Source organism: Triticum urartu, chromosome 5A, assembly GCF_056163025.1.
Source record: "Triticum urartu cultivar PI428250 chromosome 5A, HENAU_Tu73, whole genome shotgun sequence".
In the NCBI taxonomy this organism is placed as follows: domain Eukaryota; kingdom Viridiplantae; phylum Streptophyta; class Magnoliopsida; order Poales; family Poaceae; genus Triticum; species Triticum urartu.
This window is the reverse complement of record NC_141877.1, coordinates 640,290,545-640,306,556: the sequence shown is the minus strand read 5'-3', so window position 1 is coordinate 640,306,556 and position 16,012 is coordinate 640,290,545.

The following is a 16,012-nucleotide window of genomic DNA, read 5'->3' as shown; positions in this document are numbered from 1 at the left end:
TGTTGTGTCTATGGGGTGCCCCCTGCCCCCGTATATAAAGGAGCAAGGGGGGTGCGGCTGGCCAGGGAGAGGGCGCGCCAGGAGGAGTCCTACTCCCACCGGGAGTAGGACTCCCCCCTTTCCTAGTTGGAATAGGATTCGGGAGAAGGAAAGAAAGAGGGGAAGAAGGAAAGAGGGGGCCAGCCCCCTTGCCCTAAACAAATTCGGTTTGGGCCATGGGGGCGCACCCCACACTTCCCTTGCTTCCCTCTATTTCCACTAAGGCCCATGTAGGCCCATTAAGCCCCGAGGGGTTCCGGTAACCTCCCGGTACTCCGGTAAAATCCCGATTTCACCCGAAACACTTCCGACATCCAAATATAGGCTTCCAATATATCAATATTTATGTCTCGACCATTTCGAGACTCCTCGTCATGTCCTTGATCACATCCGGGACTCTGAACAACCTTCGGTACATCAAAACATATAAACTCATAATATAACTGTCATCGTAACGTTAAGCGTGCGGACCCTACGGGTTCGAGAACTATGTAGACATGACCAAGACACGTCTCCGGTCAATAACCAATAGCGGAACCTGGATACTCATATTGGCTCCTACATATTCTACGAAGATCTTTATCGGTCAAACCGCATAACAACATACGTTGTTCCCTTTGTCATCGGTATGTTACTTGCCCGAGGTTCGATCGTCGGTATCTCAATACCTAGTTCAATCTCGTTACCGGCAAGTCTCTTTACTCGTTCCGTAATACATCATCCTGCAACTAACTCATTAGTTGCAATGCTTGCAAGGCTTAAGTGATGTGCATTACCGAGAGGGCCCAAAGATACCTCTCCGACAATCGGAGTGACAAATCCTAATCTCGAAATACGCCAACCCAACAAGTACCTTTGGAGACACCTGTAGAGCACCTTTATAATCACCTAGTTACGTTGTGACGTTTGGTAGCACACAAAGTGTTCCTTCGGTAAACGGGAGTTGCATAATCTCATAGTCGTAGGAACATGTATAAGTCATGAAGAATGCAATAGTAACAAACTAAACGATCAAGTGCTAAGCTAACGGAATGGGTCAAGTCAATCACATCATTCTCCTAATGATGTGATCCCGTTAATCAAATGACAACCCATGTCAATGGTTAGGAAACTTAACCATCTTTGATCAACGAGCTAGTCAAGTAGAGGCATACTAGTGACACTCTGTTTGTCTATGTATTCACATATGTATTATGTTTTCGGTTAATACAATTCTAGCATGAATAATAAACATTTATCATGATATAAGGAAATAAATTATAACTTTATTATTGCCTCTAGAGCATATTTCCTTCAGTCTCCCATTTGCACTAGAGTCAATAATCTAGTTCACATCGCCATGTGATTTAATAGCAATAGTTCACATCGACATGTGACCAACACCCAAAGGGTTTAGTAAAGTCAATAATGTAGTTCACATCGCTATGTGATTAAAACCCAAAGAGTACTAAGGTGTGATCATGTTTTGCTTGTGAGAGAAGTTTAGTCAATGGGTCTGCCACATTCAGACCCGTAAGTATTTTGCAAATTTCTATGTCAATAATGCTCTGCACGGAGCTACTCTAGCTAATTGCTCCCACTTTCAATATGTATCCAGATTGAGATTTAGAGTCATCTGGATCAGTGTCAAAATTTGCATCGACGTAACCCTTTACGACGAACCTTTTTTGTCACCTCCATAATCGAGAAACATATCCTTATTCCACTAAGGATAATTTTGGCCGCTGTCCAGTGATCTACTCCTAGATCACTATTGTACTCCCTTGCCAAAATCAGTGTAGGGTATACAATAGATCTGGTAAACAGCATGGCATATTTTATAGAACCTATGACCAAGGCATAGGGAATGACTTTCATTCTCTTTCTATCTTCTGCCGTGGTCGGGCTTTGAGTCTTACTCAGTTTCACACCTTGTAACACAGGCAAGAACTCTTTCTTTGACTGTTCCATTTTGAACTACTTCAAAATCTTGTCAAGGTATGTACTCATTGAAAAACTTATCAAGCGTCTTGATCTATCTCTATAGATCTTGATGCTCAATATGTAAGCAGATTCACCGAGGTCTTTCTTTGAAAAAACTCCTTTTAAACACTCTTTTATGCTTTGCAGAAAAATTCTACATTATATCCGATCAACAATATGGCATTCACATATACTTATTAGAAATGTTGTAGTGCTCCCACTCACTTTCTTGTAAATACAGGCTTCACCGCAAGTTTGTATAAAACTATATGCTTTGATCAACTTATCAAAGCGTATATTCCAACTCCGAGATGCTTGCACTAGTCCATAGATGGATCGCTGGAGCTTGCATATTTTGTTAGCACCTTTAGGTTGACAAAACTTTCTTGTTGCATCATATACAACTCTTCTTTAATAAATCCATTAAGGAATGTAGTTTTGTTTATCCATTTGCCAGATTTCATAAAATGTGGTAATTGCTAACATGATTCGGACAGACTTAAGCATAGATACGAGTGAGAAACTCTCATCGTAGTCAACACCTTGAACTTGTCGAAAACTTTTTACGACAATTCTAGCTTTGTAGATAGTAACACTACTATCAGCGTCCATCTTCCTCTTGAAGATCCATTTAATCTCAATGGCTCACTGATCTTTGGGCATGTCAATCAAAGTCCATATTTTGTTCTTATACATGGATCTCATCTCAGATTTCATGGCCTCAAGCCATTTCGCGGAATCTGGGCTCATCATTGCTTCCTTATAGTTTGTAGGTTCGTCATGGTCAAGTAACATGACCTCCAGAATAGAATTACCATACCACTCTGGTGCGGATCTCACTCTGGTTTACCTACGAGGTCTGGTAGTAACTTGATCTGAAGTTACATGAGCATCATCATTAGCTTCCTCACTAATTGGTGTAGTAGTCACAGGAACAGATTTCTGTGATGAACTACTTTCCAATAAGGGAGTAGGTACAAGTACCTCATCAAGTTCTACTTTCCTCCCACTCACTTCTTTCGAGAGAAACTCCTTCTCTAGAAAGAATCCATTCTCAGCAATGAATATCTTGCCTTCGGATCTGTGATAGAAGGTGTACCCAATATTTTCTTTTGGGTATCCTATGAAGACGCACTTCTCCGATTTGGGTTTGAGCTTATCAAGTTGGAACTTTTTCACATAAGCATTGCAACCTCAAACTTTAAGAAACGACAGCTTAGGTTTCTTGCCAAACCATAGTTCATACGGTGTCGTCTCAACGGATTTAGATGGTGCCCTATTTAACGTGAATGTAGCTGTTTCTAATGCATAACCCCAAAACGATAGTGGTAAATCGGTAAGAGACATCATAGATCGCACCATATCTAATAAAGTACGGTTACGACGTTCAGACACACCATTACACTGTGGTGTTCCACGTGGCGTGAGTAGTGAAACTATTTCACATTGTTTTAACTGAAGGCCAAACTCATAACTCAAATATTTTACTTCTGCGATCATATCATAGAAAATTTTATTTTTGTTACGATGATTCTCCACTTCACTCTGAAATTCTTTGAAATTTTCAAATGTTTCAGACTTGTGTTTCCTCAAGTAGATATACTCATATCTGCTCAAATCATCTATGAAGATCAGAAAATAATGATACCTGCCGCGAGCCTCAATATTCATCGGACCACATACATCAGTATGTATGATTTCCAACAAATCTGTTGCTCGCTCCATTGTTCCGGAGAACGGAGTCTTAGTCATCTTACCCATGAGCCATGGTTCGCAAGCATCAACTGATTCATAATCAAGTGATTCCAAAAAGCCCATCAACATGGATTTTCTTCATGCGCTTTACACCAATATGACCGAAACGGCAGTGCCACAAATAAGTTGCACTATCATTATTAACCTTGCATCTTTTGGCTTCAATATTATGAAAATGTGTATCACCACGATCGAGATCCAACAAACCATTTTCATTGGGTGTATGACCATAGAAGGTTTTATTCATGTAAACAGAACAACAATTATTCTCTAACTTACATGAATAACCGTATTGCAATAAACATGATCCAATCATATTTATGCTCAACGCAAACACTAAATAAAATTTATTTTAGGTTTAACACTAATCCCGAAAGTATAGGGAGTGTGCGATGATGATCATATCAATCTTGGAACCATTTCCAATACACATCGTCACTTCACCCTTAACTAGTCTCTGTTCATTCTGCAACTCCCGTTTCGAGTTACTATTCTTAGCAACTGAACTAGTATCAAATACTGAGGGGTTGCTATAAACACTAGTAAAGTACACATCAATAACATGTATATCAAATATACCTATGTTCACTTTGCCATCCTTCTTATCCGCCAATTACTTGGGGTAGTTCCGCTTCCAGTGACCAGTCTCTTTGTAGTAGAAGCACTTAGTTTCAGGCTTAGGTCCAGACTTGGGTTTTTTCACTTGAGCAGCAACTTGCTTGCCGTTCTTCTTGAAGTTTCCCTTTCTTCCCTTTGTCCCTTTACTTGAAACTAGTGGTTTTGTTTTCCATCAACACTTGATACTTTTCTTGATTTCTACCTTCGTCGATTTCAGCATCACGAAGAGCTTGGGAATCGTCCGAGCCATTTCATATTATAGTTCATCATGAAGTTCTACTAACTTGGTGATGGTGACTAGAGAATTCTGTCAATCACTATTTTATCTGGAAGATTAACTCCCACTTGATTCAAGCGATTGTAGTATCCAGACAATCTGAGCACATGCTCACTGCTTGAGCTATTCTCCTCCATCTTTTAGCTATAGAACTTGTTGGAAACTTCATATCTCTCAACTCGGGTATTTGCTTAAAATATTAACTTCAACTCCTGGAACATCTCATATGGTCCATGACGTTCAAAATGTTTTTGAAGTCCCGATTCTAAGCCGTTTAAGCATGGTGCACTAAACTATCAAGTAGTCATCATATTGAGCTAGCCAAACGTTCATAACATCTGCATCTGCTCCTGCAATAGGTTTGTCACCTAGCGGTGCATCAAGGACATAATTCTTCTGTGCAGCAATGAGGATAAACCTCAGATCACGGATCCAATCTGCATCATTGCTACTAACATCTTTCAACTTAGTTTTCACTAGGAACATATCAAAAAAAACATGGGAGCTAAACGCGAGCTATTGATCTACAACATAGATATGCTAATACTACCAGGACTAAGTTCATGATAAATTTAAGTTCAATTAATCATATTACTTAAGAACTCCCACTTAGATAGACATCCCTCTAATCCTCTAAGTGATCATGTGATCCAAATCAACTAAACCATGTCCGATCATTACGTGAGATGGAGTAGTTTCAATGATGAACATCACTATATTGATCATATCTACTATATGATTCATGCTCGACCTTTCGGTCTCCGTGTTCCGAGGCCATATCTGTTATATGCTAGGCTCGTCAAGTTTAACCTGAGTATTCCGCATGTGCAACTGTTTTGCACCCGTTATATTTGAACGTAGAGCCTATCACACCCGATCATCACGTGGTGTCTCAGCACGAAGAACTTTCGCAACGGTGCATACTCAGGAAGAACACTTGTACCTTGATAATTTAGTGAGAGATCATCTTATAATGCTACCGTCAATCAAAGCAAGATAAGATGCATAAAAGATAAACATCACATGCAATCAATATAAGTGATATGATATGGCCATCATCTTGTGCTTGTGATCTCCATCTCCGAAGCACCGTCATGATCACCATCGTCACCGGCGTGATACCTTGATCTCCATGGTAGCATCGTTGTCATCTCGCCAATCTTATGCTTCCACGACTATCGCTACCGCTTAGTGATAAAGTAAAGCATTACAGGGTGATTGCATTGCATACAATAAAGCGACAACCATATGGCTCCTGCCAGTTGTTGATAACTCGGTTACAAAACATGATCATCTCATACAATAAAATTTAGCATCATGTCTTGACCATATCACATCACAACATGCCCTGCAAAAACAAGTTAGACGTCCTCTACTTTGTTGTTGCAAATTTTACGTGGCTGCTACGGGCTTAGTAAGAACCGTTCTTACCTACGCATCAAAACTACAATGATAGTTTGTCAAGTTGGTGTTGTTTTAACCTTCGCAAGGACCGGGCGTAGCCACACTCGGTTCAACTAAAGTTGGAGAAACCGACACCCGCTAGCCACCTGTGTGTAAAGCACGTCGGTAGAACCAGTCTCGCGTACGTGTAATGTCAGTCCGGACCGCTTCATCCAACAATACCGCCGAACCAAAGTATGACATGCTGGTAAGCAGTATGACTTATATCGCCCACAACTCACTTGTGTTCTACTCGTGCATATGGCATCAACGCATAAAACCTGGCTCGGATGCCACTGTTGGGGAACGTAGTAATTTCAAAAATTTCCTACGCACACGCAAGATCATGGTGATGCATAGCAACGAGAAGGGAGAGTGTTGTCTACGTACCCTCGTAGACCGAAAGAGGAAGCGTTAGCACAACACGGTTGATGTAGTCGTACGTCTTCACGATCCGACCGATCAAGTACCGAACGTGCGGCACCTCCGAGTACAGCACACGTTCAGCCCGATGACGTCCCTCGAACTCCGATCCAGCCGAGTGTTGAGGGAGAGTTTCGTCAGCACGACGGCGTGGTGACGATGTTGATGTTCTACCAACGCAGGGCTTCGCCTAAGCACCGCTACAGTATTATCGAGGTGGACTATGGTGGAGGGGGCACCGCACACGGCTAAGAGATCAAGAGATCAATTGTTGTGTCTATGGGGTGCCCCCCGGCCCACGTATATAAAGGAGCAAGGGGGGCGCGGCCGGCCAGGGAGAGGGCGCGCCAGGAGGAGTCCTACTCCCGGTGGGAGTAGGACCCCCCCCCCCTTTCCTAGTTGGAATAGGATTAGGGAGAAGGAAAGAAAGAGGGGAAGAAGGAAAGAGGGGGCCGGCCCCCTTGCCCTAAACCAATTCGGTTTGGGCCTTGGGGGCGCGCCCCACACTTCCCTTGCTTCCCTCTATTTCCACTAAGGCCCATGTAGGCCCATTAAGCCCCCGGGGGGTTCCGGTAACCTCCCGGTACTACGGTAAAATCCCGATTTCATCCGGAACACTTCCGACATCCAAATATAGGCTTCAAATATATCAATCTTTATGTCTCGACCATTTCGAGACTCCTCGTCATGTCCTTGATCACATCCGGGACTCCGAACAACCTTCGGTACATCAAAACATATAAACTCGTAATATAACTGTCATCGTAACGTTAAGCGTGCGGACCCTACGGGTTCGAGAACTATGTAGACATGACCAAGACACGTCTCCGGTCAATAACCAATAGCGGAACCTGGATGCTCATATTGGCTCCTACATATTCTACGAAGATCTTTATCGGTCAAACCGCATAACAACATACGTTGTTCCCTTTGTCATCGGTATGTTACTTGCCCGAGATTCGATCGTCGGTATCTCAATACCTAGTTCAATCTCATTACCGGCAAGTCTCTTTACTCGTTCCGTAATACATCATCCCGCAACTAACTCATTAGTTGCAATGCTTGCAAGGCTTAAGTGATGTGCATTACCGAGAGGGTCCAGAGATACCTCTCCGACAATCGGAGTGACAAATCCTAATCTCGAAATACGCCAACCCAACAAGTACCTTTGGAGACACCTGTAGAGCACCTTTATAATCACCCAGTTACATTGTGACGTTTGGTAGCACACAAAGTGTTCCTTCGGTAAACGGGAGTTGCATAATCTCATAGTCATAGGAACATGTATAAGTCATGAAGAAAGCAATAGCAACAAACTAAACGATCAAGTGCTAAGCTAACGGAATGGGTCAAGTCAATCACATCATTCTCCTAATGATGTGATCCCGTTAATCAAATGACAACCCATGTCAATGGTTAGGAAACTTAACCATCTTTGATCAACGAGCTAGTCAAGTAGAGGCATACTAGTGACACTCTGTTTGTCTATGTATTCACACATGTATTATGTTTCCGGTTAATACAATTCTAGCATGAATAATAAACATTTATCATGATATAAGGTAATAAATAATAACTTTATTATTGCCTCTAGAGCATATTTCCTTCACAAGGGAGGTGGAATGGCTTGTGTTACGGTGTGGAGTAAGTCGGAAGTGGCCACGTTTAAATAGCGGATTCCTGTGAGGCTAGGTGTCCGGGTGCGTCAATGTTGGGCGCCGGAGTGGGTTTCTCGTCCGATGAGCCTGCTTAACGGAGGCATATGGACGAACGGGGCATTGAACGGGCATGGTAGATATTCGTCTCGTCCCGTCCAGTAACGCGTCTCTGACATTGAACAAGCGCGGACATCGGGGACGCGTTGTGGGAGGCACCCTCGGTCGGCGCGCCGCTTCAGTGTCGGTGCCTATGAGAGGTCGCATCCACTCTGTAGCCGGCTTCAATGGGGAGCAGGCGCTCTACAGCGGCATGAATGTAGGCAATTGGCATCGAGCGGGAATGCGCGTGAGCGAGGGAGGACGGTTTTGGGTGGGCCAGGGTGGTCAGAAATGGGTGTGGCTATTGTCCAGACGCCCGCAAAGTCCTCTAGGTTTGTCTCCAGTTTGCGCGAGAAAGTGTGCCCAGTCCACCTTGCGGACCGTTGCAGGACCGCGTTGAATGGCACAACACGTCCGGACCGCGCGGTCCGAACGGTTGCGGACGGTTTGAGGGTCGGTGTTGAAGATGCCCTTAGTCCTCTTTGTATTTAGGGTCATATTTTGACCATGATTTTAACTAATAAAATATTAAGTTGGACGTAGCAAAAATAATATCATTGAAAACTATGTTCAAACACAAATTCAACAATATAATTTTTTGTGATATGCAGAAATATTTTGTTAGTTAAATCTATGATCAAAATTTGATATAAAATACTAAGGGGACCAATAGAAGGTGGTAGCTTTGAAATGACATGTTGCAGAAAGTCGAAGAAATGGAAATAAAAGTTGTACATTTCTCCCACTGTGCATAGGTTAATTTTGATGGGGTGATCGGTGTTATCAGACTCCATTTTCTTAATGAAAATGGCGGCCAAGTGGCGCCTTCCATCGAAAAAAGTAGCGTGCTTTTTCGCTTTGACCTTTCACGTTGTGAACCATTATCGTCCATGTAGATAGACCGAGAGATCACATCAGCACTATTATTTCAAACGAAAAATAGTACATGGTCAAGATGAAAGGGTTTGCTAGTGCATCAGTGGAGCGGTTTAGGTTATAGCCGCAAATCCTATCAAATCGATAAAATAAGGCAGATCAGCTGAAGCATACAGTTTTTCCATTCTTTTAGCAGCCGAGCACCGCCTATAAATGCTCGTCGCTTGCTAATCAACCTGCAGATACATGCATACAGCAGCATGTCTGCATAGGTTTAGCTGCTACCAGTTGCAAATCAACTAATCAAGTACGAACGAGGTTAAGCATGAGGCTACTTTTGTGTTTCTGCATCTGCCTTGTCCTCCTCCTCGCCGGCTCCTCCCCCGATCCCTTCTCCGAGCGCTGCCCGCTGCGGCACCGCCGGCAGCTCCAGGACGTCGTCGTTAGGCTGCAGGCGGCGAGCACCGCGGTTGCAGCACGGCCGCGGCAAGAAGGGATCGCCGATCCGGTCTATGAGACCTCCAAGAGGCTCAGTCCGGGGGGATCCAACCCTCAGCACCACCGCTGATCGATCCTTTGGGTGTTCCATCCATAGCCAGACATGAGAAAGTCACCAGTCCACCCCCATGGCTTCGTCAAACAGCCAGGCAATAATTTTCCTGATCTGTCGCTCAGTGAACACGACTATGCGTACAGTGATAGGTATCCATCGGCTTCATGTATACTTCGTTTGCGACAAGAGAAGATATTAGTATTCACAATAAAGGGCCAGAGTTTAATCAAAAGCGTCCTTTTACTCGCAAGCTCAAATCAATGGAAAAAAATAGCGTGTGATGACAAAATATCGTGGCTAAAGCTATGCAATTAACGAGACATTGTACATTGATTTATTTAGCGAGGCATTGCACAAAATGTTGTAGTGTGCTATTAGCGACGATATAGCGCGCTATTTTCTCACTGGCTCAAATGCATCCGCAATGAACAGTAAAATATTAAAAAAAACTTTTCTTGGCAACAAGGATTGACGGATTATCTACATATGTGAAAGTTTTCCTGAAGAAAAAACATATCTAATGTCTTGGGAAAGAAACAGATTCAATGCTTTCAAAATTAGTTCTTTTGGAGCATTGACCTTTTTCCCATAGCATAAATGATTTTCCTGATGAACATTTGTACATATGTAGACAATTCGTTAATGCTTGTCGCAAAAGAAATTTTTTTTTTACTATCCTTTTCAGTTTTTACTGTTCATAGGGAGCATTATCCATTTGGTAGAGCGCCTCTCCCTAGGGTTAGGATAGGAAATGGTTTGGGAGTCTCCAACGTAGCGTACAATGATCTGATGTCACGTCATGCATCCGATCTGAGTCAGAGGATTGTTAGTCCATGATTTGAGAGTGTGTCCATTGTTTGCTTTTTTTTCGAGCTAGACAAGAAATGGGAATAGCCTTTAACTCCCCAGCTAATATATTTGATCAAAATGGGCTAAAATCCCAGATGGTTACAAGCGCCACAGGGGCACCCTAGAAGGAGTTTAGGGGGGGGGGGGGGGGGGGGGGGGGGTGTTAGGAGGCACACCTACATGCAATCCATGCGTGGCAGACGAGGATGCAACTAGAGAGAGAGAGAGAGAGCTCACTTAAGATACAACATGAGAGTGTCGAGCAGCTGACAACTGCCCGCTCCATAACACCGCGTCCTCTCGGAAACAACTAAGTACCCGACCAATGGAGGGCTGCTGCCGTTGAAAACGACAGCATTCCGATGCTTCCACAGCTGCCAACAGCACGGCAGGGCGAACTCCACTGCAGACTCGACAACAGAGGCCGCAGACAGTGCAAGAGCAGCCAAAAATAGCCTTTAACTTGGTGATTAATCTTTATTGATAGTATCTTGAATGGATGCTTACCATTTAATTAGTCTGACCAAAAACAGAGAAGATCGGGAAGGAACCAAAAGAGCTTGAGTAGTGAAATTACAGAGGAAGGATTCAGACTTGTCGTTACACGAAAATGTGCAATTCTAACATGGCCGAACACAAACGACAAACCTAACCATCCTATATAAACATGGTGTTGGCAGGAGGAGTGGAAGATGCATGCACATGAGAGTGATACGTATAGCCCATTTTGTGAAGATGTGTTTTGACAGACTTAAAGTGCCCCTAAAAGATTAAGATATTTGTGTGGCACTTATAGTGTGGTGTGCTTTTAACAAATAAAAATAAGTTGCCTAAGCCACAGGAGGCTTGGCAGTAAGAAGTGTTACAAGTGTGATGAAGTTGAACTCTCACCCATTGTCACGGTTATTGGTAGCGGACAGTCTTCATGACGTACGATTTATCACCGTCAAAGAGAACTTCATCACAGTTGATTTTATGATAAAGATGAACTATTATCCATTGGCTAGTTTACTGTGGTTGTATTCATATAAAATTTTGGGTGGGGATTCACCACATACAGTTTCAATCCGTATCCACATGAATAACCTGCAAAAAAAAAATCTTTGAAGCAGTTGTATTAGCTTAATGTTTTGCATTTCTTTGTGTTTTATTGAACGGGCTAATATTTTGCAACGAAATAAGTGTGCTTCAATTGATGCAGTGGTCAGCCAAGATCTTCTTGGAAAAGTAGAACTATTTTGTACCTTGGCACAATGTTCAAAGAAGGCAACTTCAGCATTGTGGGAGCAGGCAACTTCAACATTGTAGGGCTTGAGGTTTGAGGCACCCTAGATTGGTTTGAAAAACGACATACAATACATATTTCTATCTAGTCTGGAGCTCAGCATTTATGTGAGTTTGAAGCTTTTCTCAATATCATTATATCAATACATATTTCTACCCAACCTACGAAGTTCAAAGCTTGCCAGCTGATTGTTTCCTCTACCAGACTACCACTAGTTGTTTCTACCCTGATTTCAGTCGCGCACCATGGCCCCCACTATTGGCTCTCACACTAACCACGAGAGCTACCGCAACTACACATTCTCGCCATCTCCTTCTTCCATATTTTTTTGAGCAACCCACAGAAACTCTGTCTTTTTCATATAGAAGAAGAGAATTCACCAGTTTATAAAAAAACAGCCAAAAATTGATACAAGTCCTAAACACCCCCCCCCCCCCACCACCCACACACACCCGGACCGAGGCTGCATACCCAATGAGCCAACCGCTCTGACATACAAAACCTCAACCTAGGGCTGAAAAAAAGCTCAAACCTCGTGAGCTAAACGAGTAGCTCGTGACTCGGCTCGAATAATGAATCGAGCTAAGCTTTAGTTTAAGATCGTTTATAGACCGAGTTAAACGAGCCGATCTCACGAGTACTCGTGTAACTCGTTAGGCTCGGTACAAAAGATCAGCCACTCAGCACCCTATGTTCTAGGCGCACAACTCAAGGCCTAGCCATTGAAGGCCCAACCGTCTAGGAGACTCATGCGTTACAAGAAAATTACTATTGTTAGTGATATATATGTTCAATATATACATAATCATTTTTATAATATTTGACGGTTTTATGTTCATATCTTTAACGAGCTTAACAAGCTAAACGAGTCAGCTCGCGAGTTATACGAGTCGAACCAATCTTGGATTTGAGCTCGTTATAATAACGAGTCGAGTCGAGCTAGCTCGTTAACGAAACGAGCTCTAGCGAGTCGAGCTGAGCTGGCTCGACTCGGCTCGAAATTCCAGCCCTACCTCAACCCCACACACACCGGCCCTGAGGCCGAGGACCAGACTTGTCGACGACTCTGCTGCCCAAGCAACCAAAACCGAAGCCCTTCATCATGAAGACGAATCCTGAAGCGGCAAAAACTACAAATTTGACCTGTAGACGAAAAGAATTCACAAAGTAAACTATTGTTAAAAAAAATTCACTTCGCTGACCCTTTCGTGTAGCGCCCGACAGCCAGACGCCACACTACACTGTGCACGCCTAGCCTATGTCACACCTCGAAATGCCTAAAAATTTCTAAGTCAGCTTGCAACGCCTAAAGTTAGATCTAGGCGCTGCACTAACAGCTATACAAGGGACAAAGCAAAACCTTGTACCGACGCACTACACGCAACCGACGGATCAACAAAAAAAAAAAACCGACGGATCACCAAACCACGTGCATGCATGCCGTGTGCGTGCATGCGTGGCCACAGCCTCGTAGGGCCTACAGCAACGTACTGCATGCTTGAGCGTCGTGTGCTTGTTTGAATCCTTAGGTGTTGCACATTAACTTAGAATTTTCAGGCAGTTTAAGGTTCGACGCTGGCTAGGTGTATAGCACCCATCAGTCAGGCGCTGCACTGTGTAATGTGACGTCTTGCTGTTGGGCGCTATATGAAAGGGTCAGCGGAGTAAAAAAAATTCAAGAACAGTTTATTTTGTGAATTTTTTTTATCTACAGGTCAAATTTATCATTTTTGCCTCCCGAAGCCACCACTCCGACCTCCCGGCCGACCCTGAGGTCACGCACAGGCCTTGCCAACGAGTGATCCCACATCTGTCGGACTTCACTTTTGTCCTCCGCGTGGAAAAGACAGGGCCGGACGTGTTAGTACTGAGGCCCCAGGTCATCGGGTCAAATCCTTGTCACCCTCGACTTCTCGACTTCTTCTACAAGCTTAGAGGAGGAATACTATGTCCCTGGTGTCGATTACACCATATCACAGGGAGGAGTCCCTTTCATAAAAAATTGCATTGGCCTATTCACTTGCTTTCACTAAAAGGCGTGAACGAAAGGCAAATAGTGGCACCGATGGTGACGCACCGTTTTTACCGCGGCGTCGTGAGAGCCGTGAATGTCTTGTTCTTCACTGCCGCGTCGATCTCATCTCATCACAGTGGCAATGCACCATGTATATACAGGCCTACCTACCTAGCTGCCATACGTATATGTCGACTGGCCAGTGACCACATGCAAAAAATGGCACATGTGTCTCGGTTTGCTTTCGGCTTTGTACGTGCACTGGCATGACCGTGTATGGCACTAGCTTGTGTATACGTGCTCCAGTATGGGTCACACGCACACAGGCTCGCTCACGGCTAGCCAGTGGCCATCTGCTTCAAATTTCTTATCACTATGCTGTGCATGTTGAAGAAAACGGCCATCATTTGGTATGGTGACATCCAAAAGAAATTAAATGCTAACCAGTCGTATTCATTCACAACCCGTTTGGTATGGTAACATCCAAAAGAAATTAAATGCTATAGTTGTCATGTCCTCGAGGCTGTACCTTCAGACGCATTCGTCAAAACATTGTTTTCTTTGTTTTAGGTGCAAATTACCCCCGGCAAAAAAACAGATAGAGACTAATTAAATGTTTGGAACGGAACGGTCTTCATATGCTACTCCCTTTGTTCCAAAATATGTCTCCTAGTTTTAGCTTAAATTTAAATTAAAACCACGTCACTTATTTTGGAACAGAAGGTGTACAAAATAACCCTAGAAGGAAAATTTTAGGAATTTACCAAACATCGATCTATCAAACCAATGTACTCCCTTTGATCCATATTAATTGTCACAGTTCTAGTAATAAACTAAAGTTTTTTTTGCGAATTAGTAATAAACTAAAGTTACGACAATTAATTTGGATCTAAGAGAGTATCATTTTGTGATAAACTATGTGTTCGTTTCACATATATGTTTTGTTGTAGTCGTTTCACATATATGTTTTGTTGCTTCATTTTGTTTCAAAATTCCTGTCTTAGATTTATTTAAATACGGATGTATCAAGTCACGTTTTAGTATTAGACGAGCCACCTCTTGGATTGTTGGTAGAGTAGGAGATGTTTGTTGTCATGCCTTCTTTGCACTCGTAAAACAAAGCATTATTTCCCTTGCCACTTGACACAAGTCAACTGTGCAGAAAACATACACCTATATAGTGAGGAAATCTTTGTATTGCAACAAACTACGTGTCCAAATACCGACAGCCATCCAATTCTTAGGCATTTATTGTCATCTAGATCCATCCACTTCTCGATGCATAGGTCGGTAGATATCTTTGCCAGGCTGGTCATAGTGGGGAGTAGCTTATACTAGTGTCATGCATATGACACTAGTCTAAGTTACTACCTCCATAGTGCATAGTACTCCCTCCGGTCCTTTTTACTCTGCATATAAGAATTGTCTAAAGTCAAACTTCACAAAGTTTGACCATATTTATAAGCAAAATATCAGCATCTACCATGTAAAGTTATACAATATGAAACTTTAAGCCATGACACATCTACTGATATTGATTTCACATCATGAATGTTGAAAAAAATTCTATAAAGTTGGTCAAAGTTTACGAGGCTTGACTTCGGACAAATCTTATATGCGAACTAAAAAGGATCGGAGGGAGTATCTTAGTAGTAGTGTCATAGATAGTTTTATTTATTGCCTTATAGACTCATTTTACTTCGGGAAGCGCTATGTTACAGTAACATATTATGTTACTCCAAGCACCTCTCTCCTTATTAAATACTTGCCACATAAGCAAAATTGTCTTGGGGTGTGTTAAGTTACTACCTAAGTTACCCCCACTATGGCTAGCCTCAAAGAAAAAGAGGTTGGCAGATATCGTCCTTTTCAAAGAAAAATAATTAGTCATGTTGAAGTATACTTAGGCCTTCTTTGGTTCGTAGGATAGAAATAATGTAAGAATAGAAAAATCATAGAAAGTGAGATGACATGCATCTCAAATCCTATAGAATAAGAGATGTTATTTAATGCATAGGATAGAAATTTTTTCATTGAGTTTAGGCCAATGTTTTTTTCCTTTGAAATGTGAAGGATTAATTCTTATCCTACATAGAAATAGGAACTCATTCCTACAAACCAAAGGGCTTCAAAGGAATTTTTCCTACAAAGCTTTTATTCT